The sequence below is a fragment of the Balaenoptera physalus genome (genome assembly GCF_965194825.1).
Source record: "Balaenoptera physalus genome assembly, chromosome: 16".
Classification (NCBI taxonomy): Eukaryota; Metazoa; Chordata; class Mammalia; order Artiodactyla; family Balaenopteridae; genus Balaenoptera; species Balaenoptera physalus.
Window position 1 is genome coordinate 64,886,182 of NC_138898.1, and position 9,511 is coordinate 64,895,692.

Sequence of the window (9,511 nt, forward strand, 5' to 3'; positions counted from 1 at the left end):
TAAATGTGGATTTTTCCCCCCAAAACTAACTTATAGAATAGCAGGTAAATGCTATCATATTAAACTGCTTTGGCATTGCTTTGGCATTTCAACTGCATTTCCCTTGCATGATGATTTTTCTTTGGCTGTTTTCATATTATTCAACTCTGCAGGCATTCAGAACTTAGCCAGCTCAATTCCTTCTGGGAAGTTAACAACAATAATAACATATATTTAAAAATTTTGTCGATCACTTAGAGTGTTTCATACTATGCTCTTCATTTCCCATGCATTATTTCATTCTCTCTTCATAATAATCCTAAAAAGTAGGCACTTATTCCAATTTTACAGACAAGGAAAATGAGGTTTCAGGCTCAGAGAACTAAAATAATGTGACCAAGGTCACACAGCGAGTAACTGGTGGACCAGGATTTGAGACCGTGCTTTTTGTTTGTTGATTTTTTAATTTTTATTTAATTTTTATTTTTTAATTGAAGTATTGTTGATTTATAATATTGTGTTAGTTTCAGGGACCATGCTCTTCAGTGTATAGACGTGCAATGAGCAAATGAGTAAATGAATGTCCAATGAATTAAATTACAGCAAACCTTACCTCTAATTGTATGATCAAATCATATTTTCTCAACTCTCCCACCCTCCCCTGGCAACAAGTGTGAATGTTGGTAAATAATGAAGGTAAACAATGTCAACTGTGAAGTCAAACAGAGCTTTATTCTAATGCAGGCTTGCAGCGTTTTAGCTCTGTGACCTTGGCCAAGTTAGATAACCTTGCTAAGCCTAGTTTGCTCCTACAAAACACCAGGAATAATGAGCACATCACCATCTTCCAGTTAATACGAAGATTCTCCTAGGGTATACAAGTAAAGTGCTTAGCACGATGCCTGACACTGTGGATAAATGTTTAATCGTTGGTAGTTAACGTTATTATAACATGGAGTTCTAGAGAGCTGGATTTGAGTCCTGGTTCTGTTACATACTAGCTCTGTGACTACAAGCAAGGTACTTACCTCTGTGTAAAATGGGCATCGTAATATCTCCTTTGTCAAGAGGGATTTTTTAAAAGGTTGTATGGCAGTGGTTCTCAAGTGTCGCCAAGCAGACATTTGGCAATGTCTGGAGACATTTTGGTTGTCATAACTGAGGGGGGCTGCTCCCGGCATCTAGTGACTAGAGGCCAGGGATGCTACGAAATATCCTATAATACACAGGACAGCCCCACAGCAAAGAATTATCTGGCTTCAAATATCAATAGTTCCAAGGGTCATAGATCCTGTTGTATGGGCCCTTCAGCAAGAGCCAGGGCCCAGTAAGTGCTAGCTATTATTATTTCTTGCCTCTTTGAGCTTTCATTTCAATCAATGTGTTTTTTCTGAGAGCGTTTTTCAGCTTTAAAATTCTCTGATCCAACATAATGTAAAATTTATCTACAACTACATGTAAGAGACAAGTAGGATCTGAACATTGTTTCTGAGTGTTCTTATCAAGACCAATTGAAAACAATGATCTATTTTGGCAAAATGGAACATTTATTTTTGTCGTTATTTGAAGTTTTATAGAAATTTTACTTTAGAACTACAGTTGAGTAGAAAAGCTTATAAAAGCTAGTTTTCTTCCCCCCATTTTATATTAAAAGAACAACGGTAGAGAGGAACTATTTGTGCTGTAATTCCATCCCTATTTCCAGGGGTTTCATAAAACTCAAGGTTTTTTGGGACAAGAAATGTCCACTTGTTACAGATTTTTTTTTCTGAAAAGTTATGATTATGGGTATATTTGTCCACTTGTGTTTTAAGAGTTAAAGTTGACATATCAAGTCATCTTTTCCCTGGAGATGAACCTTTTTTTAGATTATATATTTTCTTTTTATAATAGCAACACTTAATTGTTGTGGAAAAGTTGCAGAGTCTAAAGAAATATTAAGGAAAAGGAGGAGGAGAAAAAGAAAACAGGCATAATCTTATCACCCAAATATACCCAAATAAAGTACTGTTAATATTTTGGCATATTTCTTCCCAGTGTTTTTTCTCTAAGCATTTCTTTAGACAATCAAAATGATACTATATAAAGAGGTTTTTTCTTACCTTTCTCACTTAAGATCACAGTATAAAAATTTCTCCATGTTATAAAAATACTTCCTAAATATTTCTAGGGCTGTAGAATGTTTCATTATATTAATGGATACTTTTAAAATGTATACCACTTCTAAACATATTTCATTACAGGATAAATTGGTTGCAAAATATCAAAAAATACAGAATTATACCAAATAAAAATTAAAAATTAACCCCTCACTCCTCAAAATCTCTTTCTTTAGTTGTAACTGTTTTGAACAATTTCATGTGTATCTTCCAATATGGTGTTTGTGGCAGTCAGTAGCGTTGTTTGAATATTTTTAGTTCCAGGCACATAGCATGATTGTGCTTGTTGGCTAATTTATGTTTTGATTAGACCATGTGACTAGTTCTGGCCAATGAATTGTGAGTATTTAACTACTGCTGTAAGACCCCTCAGTGCTTTTGTCCCCTCTGCCATGATAACTGGTGATGCTCCAGTGAGTAGCTGCTTCATTAGCCAAGTTCCAGAGAGAAGGTGACACACGGCAGGGCTCCCAGACAACCCATGATGAACATGCAGAATAAGTGAGAAATAACACAGATTGTTTCATTTAAGAGTTGTCTGTTACAGCAGCATAACATATCCTATCCCTACTAATAGAGCAGTGTATGTAATGCACAGCCAATGTTTGTATTTGGGTATTTATACATACACACACACATGCACAAATTGACTGTAGGGTACATTCTTTTGTAACTTGTTTTTTTCCTTTATTGCTAAGAAATATTATTCAAAAGTTGTTGATTATTCAAAAGTTGTTGATTGAGCATCTACTATGTCTTGGTACTTTTCTAGATATTGAAGCTGTATCAGTGAACCAAACAGAAAAAAGCGCCTAGCTTCAATGGAATTTTTTTTTATTGCTTTTTTCTTTCTTTTTTTTTTTTTGGCCATGTAGTGTGGCATGCAGGATCTTAATTCCCCGACCAGGGATTGAACCCTTGCCCCCTGCAGTGGAAGCGTGGAGTCTTAACCACTGGACCTCCAGGGAAGTCCCCAATGGAATTTATTCACATGAATATTTTTCCATGTTTATACATATATATTGACCTTATTACTCTTAACAGTTGCCTATTATTCTATTGTATGGATGGACCACACTTTATTTAACCATACTTCTTTTTTTTTTTTTTAACCATACTTCTATATATGAATATTTAGGTTATCCCAGTTTGTCTCTTGAAAAACAAAACTGGAATAAGTATCAACATACACGTATTTTGAGTCCTGAGTATCACAGGTACACTTGTGGATACACCCTAGTTTACTTAATTGGACACATGAGCCAATATGTGTCCTACATTTGGACACATTTTCCTACAATTGGACACATGAACCATTTCCAATTTTTTTTTGTATTTTCCATGCAGTGGTTTTATTGTTAACAACTATTTGTTTGAAACTTTTGGGCTATGTGGGGGTTATTTATTTAAGATAGAGACTCCAAAGTGGTATTAATGGATCAAAGGGTTTGGGCATCTTCAAGGCTGTTGATGCATGTTGGCATGATTCTATTTTGTAGACTCCTTTTTCAGCAGGAATTCTCCTGGTGTCTGTGGTTGTTTTACACATAGAGAGTGACAGGGATCTGAATTGCCCATCATCAACTATTCCTCCTCAAGGCTATCTAAGGAACCAATCAATCTAGGCATGAAAAAGCTCAGTTAATACTGATAGACTAATTTTTTTTTTAGTGGTTAGCATTTTGCTTATTTTCTTTAGTTTTATTTCCTAAGCATTGATGTATTTCTTTGTTTTTAAACAAAGTTGTTACATTGGACACTTCACACATAAGATTTCACACCTGAATTGGCCTTGAGCCCAGTAGGGCACACCTACTGGGTTTCCCTGATGAGTTCTCTTTCTTACTCTCCAAAACAATAGTCCATATCTTCTCCCCTCATCTTCCCACTGCCATACCTATCACCTCCCTGCATCCGTACCACTTTCCCTCTATCACCTCCCTGCATCTGTACCACTTTCTCCCTTCCCTCCCTCCAATGGTAATGATGGGACAGACTGTGATACCCACAAAAGGAACCCCTTACCTTGTGCATTGCATCCTCTTCCCTCTTACCTGTTCAGCAGGCAGTAGTTCTCCTTCTTGCTACTCTGTCTTTCACTGCAGTATGCAATGCTGGAGAGATTTTTGTTGTAGCAGAAGTTAAGCTACAAAAGTGCCTGGTCTTCCTCTCTGGAAAGGGAATAAAAAAAGAATGCAAAGGGCAACATCTTGTCAGGTTTTCTAACCGGATCAGGACTCCTCTGAAACAATGTAGGCTGCAGCTGTCCTCTCCTGGAGAGTTTGCCTGTGGGACAAAGCAGCTGCTGCCTGCATTGCAGGATGCCCCACACAAGCTGTGGATTTCTAACTGCCCGTGGTTACTCTATTCCCAGCCCCCAGAGTGGCTGGTATGACATTCAGAATCCCTAGTTTTCATGAGATCCGCAGAGCAGATGAACTGGAAAAATGAAATCCTATCGTCTCACTCTTCACACAGTACTGTTATAGGCTTTCTCAGTTAAATAAATATGCAGAACTCCAAGATAGGTTGATGGGCATTGAGAGTGTTTCTTCTTTGGGACATTCATTCATTTGTTCTGCAAATATCTATTGCATGTCTGCTTTGTTCCAGGCATTGCTTTGGGGGCTTGGGATACATGAGTGAATAAAACAAAGACATCTGTCCTCATGGAGCTTACATTCTGTCAGGGGAATTCAGACAATACATATAATAGACGGATAATATAGTGTGATTGAAGATGATATTGATGCTATGGAAAAAGACAAAGTAGAGCAAGGCAAGGGGGACTGAGCACACTACAGCTGGGGAGAAGGAGCGTTGCATTATTAAATAGGGTGGTCAGGGTGGCCCTCATTGAGAAGGTAAAATTTCAGCAAAGATCTGGAGGAGGTGAGAGAATTAGCCAAGTAGATATCTGTGGGGGAAGAGTGTCCCAATAGAGAGAAAAGCTAGAGCAAAGTCTCCAAGGAGGTGGAAAGGAATGCTTGGAACATGCAAGAGCAGCAAGGAGACCCATGTTCCAGGAGCAGATGAGCAAGTGGAGAGTAGTAAGAGAAGCAGTCATAGCGGTGATAGGAGTACATCACATAAAGTCCTTTTATGCCATCCTAAGACCTTTGGTTTTACTTTGAGTGAAACAGGGTGCCACTGCAAAATTTGGAGCAGAGGCATGACATGATACGACTTATATTTTTAAAGGCTTGCTCTGTCTGCTGTGTTGAGAATTGACTAGAGGAAAGGAAAGAAGCTGGGAAGCCTGTTAAGAGGCTATTGCTGGGATCCAGGCAAGAGTTAACGATGTCTCAGAACAGGATGCTAAAGGTGGAGGCAGAGTCAAGTGGTTGGGTTCTGAATGTATTCTGAGAACAAAAAGTCAACACGATTTTATGAGAGCTTGGATGCCAAGAGAAGACAAGGACGCTTCTGAGATTTTGTCCCGTGCCACTGGAAGGATGGAGTTGTCAGGACATGAGATGGAAAAAATGGTGCAGTTTTTTGGGGAGAAGATCGGGAGTTCAATCTGGGGCATGTTGAGTTTGAGATGCCTGCTAGATACCCAAGTAGAGATGCTCATAGACAGTTGGATAAATGCATCTGGGATACAGGGGAAAGGTCTGGGTTGAAGTCTACAAAGCGCACAATTTTTTTTTCTATTTCTATAAGTCAAAGTTTCTGTTATTCAAAAGCATATTAACCACCTGTTTTGGTTTGTTTGTCTTCCAAGTGTCTCTCTTCAGTAGTAATTAATGTTCAGAACGCCGAACACAAGACCTATAAAACCCTCAAATACCTTCTGATTCATTGGTGAAATAAAATCAAGTTACGAGGATTCATGATCTCTTCATGGCATGTATGGTGGCACCAAGAGTATTTAACTCATTGGTCCCTTCTCCAATTCTGTCTGTACAGAGAAGGGAAAGTGTCATGAGTGAAATAGCTTTAGAAGGAAACAGATCTGTGCTAGACTCTTAGTGCTGGAACTTTTCCGCTATGAAGAGTAATTAAACATTTCTGAATCCCCAAATCTTCACTGTAAAAGGGGAATGACACCCATCTTGGAGGGATAGCAAGGAAAATGCCACACTTGATACTTTATAATCATTGTTTTTGTGATTTACACCTTGCCCATAAGGTGGGTGTCCAATAAACCATCTTATTCCAGCTCCTCCTCTTCCCACCACCCACAGAATGCCTAGCATATAGTAAGTGTTCAATAAATGCTTATGATTCATGACTCAGATGACCCCCACCCCCTCAGAGGAATCCTCATTTCTCTCTCCATTCTTCTGCTATATATTTGTTTGTTTCCCTGCCACTATGTGGCCTGACATGACACATTTACCTGTCTACTCTCTGCCTCACCCATGACATGTAAGCTTCAAGGGGTAAGAAATTGCATTTATTCAATCCCTGTATCTCTAGTGCCTAGGACTGTGTCTGGTACATTGTTGGGGTTCAACAAAAGTTTATGGAATAAATTAGGAGATGAATGAATGATTTCAGCCAACAAACCAACTCTACCATTTCCTAGACAAAGTGAAACTTCAAGGATCATCAAACAAATCACCTTGAAAAATCCTCTGCCCAGAAAAGGACAGACTGGACATTGTTTCCAGCAGTAAGGGTTTACAAATTAATTGATTTTTCTGACTCAGTGTGGGTTTCAACCATTTATCTGAAAGTGCCCTAATATATTCTTTGAATTACTCTAACAATAAGAGACACAAAAGCTGAAATAATGAGTTAAACACTTAGTTGAACCATCTCTATTAGCCCCTCATGTTTATTGCCTGTCAGTATCACCTCTGCAGTGCCAGCTTCAATGCACATTTGGCTCTTCTGGGGACAGATGCGATGAGTTTTCTCCCCTTTCCCTCCCGGCTTGTTTGAGAAAACTGCAGACCTGCCCTTTGGTGACATCACCTGCTCTCAGATCAAGAGCCTTTGGTGGAGGCCTGCCAGACCTTCTGGATAAGGCTGCTGCCTTGTCCTAGCCCTGGTGTGCCACCCACTCCTGCAGCAGCAATATTTAATAACACGAAGAATACCAAGCCCAGCTGGTGAGTCACTGTTGTGAGTGACCAGCCAAATTGAAATCTCCTTTAACAAAACGGCCTTGAAACGCAGGAAGAAAAAAAAACACTCCTTTAATTTCCACTTTTAATGGGGATGCTATGCATTTCCAGGGACAATGCCTGCGCTTTCTTCTTCCTGGTTGATGTCATAAAACGCCTCCGAATCCGCGTTAGGTTCAGACTTCTTTCTTAACCCAGTGTTCTGCAAACTTCAGGCATGTGCAAACTGTCTTCTGTCACTTTCTTTGCCCTGTCTGCATACCACCTGCATGACTATTTACTTCCTAGTTTTCTTTACTATAACTCACTTTGGTTACTTAAACATCTTCGTTCAAAAGACAAAAATTTCATCTCGCTCCTCCTGATTCTGGTAAACCAGTATTTCCTACCAGAAATAGACATGTGTAAAATTAGAGGGGAAACCAAAATACTATCAATTCTTGTTAAACAGTTTCTGTGGTCTGCTGGGGACTCTGAGGCTGGGATTTGGGATGTCTCTGATAAAGAGGGAGAGTGGAAAGCATTAGGTGTTAAAGATACGGTGACTGCAGATGGAGATGGTCTCATGAAGTGAACTGAGGAGGGAATACAGACGAGGGGTGCCTTTGTGGTAATCCATTCTGAATCAAGATTGTGGTGGTGGTTACACAAAGCTATGCATGGGATAAAATTGCACAGAGCTGTGCACGCACACGCACATATATGTGTCAAAAAACTGGTGAAATCTGAATAGGGTCTGTAGTCTGGTTAACAATATTGTACCAATGTCAATTTCCTGGCTTTGATATAGCACTTCAGATGTCACCATTTGAGGGCTTCCCTGGTGGCGCAGTGGTTAAGAATCCACCTGCCAATGCAGGGGACACGGGTTCGAGCCCTGGTCCGGGAAGATCCCACATGCCGCGGAGCAACTAAGCCCGTGTGCCACAACTACTGAGCCTGAGCTCTAGAGCCTGCGAGCCACAACTACTGAGCCCGTGTGCCACAAGTACTGAAGCCCACGCGCCTAGAGCCTGTGCTCCGCAACAAAAGAAGCCACCACAATGAGAAGCCCGCGCACTGCAACGAAGAGTAGCCCCTGCTCACTGCTACTAGAGAAAGCCCGCGCACAGCAACGAAGACCCAACACACCCATAAATAAATTTATTTTTTAAAAAAAGATGCCACCATTTGAGGCAGCCAGGTGAAGAGTTTGTGGGATTCCATGTATGGCTTTTGCAGCAACTTCCTGTGACCCCACAAATTTTTTTTAAGTTGCATATTTTAAAAAAGAGTACTGTCCCCCCATGTGGCTTGATTCTGTGTATCACCTAAAATCTACAAGTGTACTACCAGTGGTATATGTCCCCCTCTGGGCAAAAATTGCTTTATTATTTTTTGGAGGTAAAAATCTAAGAAGAAGATACATTTATCAGACTTTGAAACCCTCAAGTGTAGGATGCGTTACTGTAAGAAGCAAGACAGCATTGTGGTTTAGAAGCTTGGGCTGGGGGGTCCCATCAGAACTAGAGTGAATTGCAGATTCACTCTACCAGTAGTGAGACCTCAGGCCACACTCTTAGCCTCTCAGAGCTTATGTTTCTTTGGTTGAAAATGAGAATAAGAACGTGATACCTTTATCATAGGTTTTCTAAGGGGATTGTATGAAATCATTCAGATAAAGCACTAAGGATACTGCATGGCACTTAATAAGGCTCAATAATTATTTGTCTTGTCCTAACTTCTTTATCATCTTCTTTCTCTTATTCTCCTCCTTCCCATCACCACCACCACCACCATCATCATCACCACCGCCATAATCATCACCATCATCATCATCATTATCATGTACCAAGAGGAACTAGCATTTGGGAAATACTACCTTCATCTCATTTCACAATTAAGAAAACTAAGAACCAGTGAGAGTAGTTGACTTGTTGTAAGTCATAGCGTGAAACTAATGTCATACCTGGAATTAGAACTCAGTTCTCCCTGATATTCTGTCTTAACAGCAACAAAGTAATAATCGTTGAGCCATGGAATTTTAACTGTCAGGGCCTCAGAGCTCATCTAGTCCAAATTCTTCCTGAGGAAACTAAGGCCCAAAGAGAAGCAATTTCCCAAAGTCACAAAGTCAGCTACTGTGGTTTTCTCACACCCACAAAATATACATCCAAATTACCCAGCAATCAAAGAAAAATCATAGCTGATGCTGCCCCTAGTGGCCGAGCTCTGCAATACAAACCATCACAGCACAGATATTTTTAAAGGTAGATTTCTTAACAAAAATAATAAACCACAGACCACACAGCACAT

At 39.9% G+C, this 9,511-nt stretch overlaps 1 long non-coding RNA gene across 1 annotated transcript; it reads right to left on the reverse strand.

The window, feature by feature from the left end:
• Positions 1-423: 423 nt before the first annotated feature.
• On the reverse strand, positions 424-8,355 carry LOC309645112. Its single transcript, XR_014254747.1, has 2 exons — positions 4,076-8,355; positions 424-4,042 (listed from the first exon to the last, which is right to left on the reverse strand). It is a non-coding gene; the product is annotated as an uncharacterized lncRNA (long non-coding RNA).
• Positions 8,356-9,511: the final 1,156 nt, after the last annotated feature.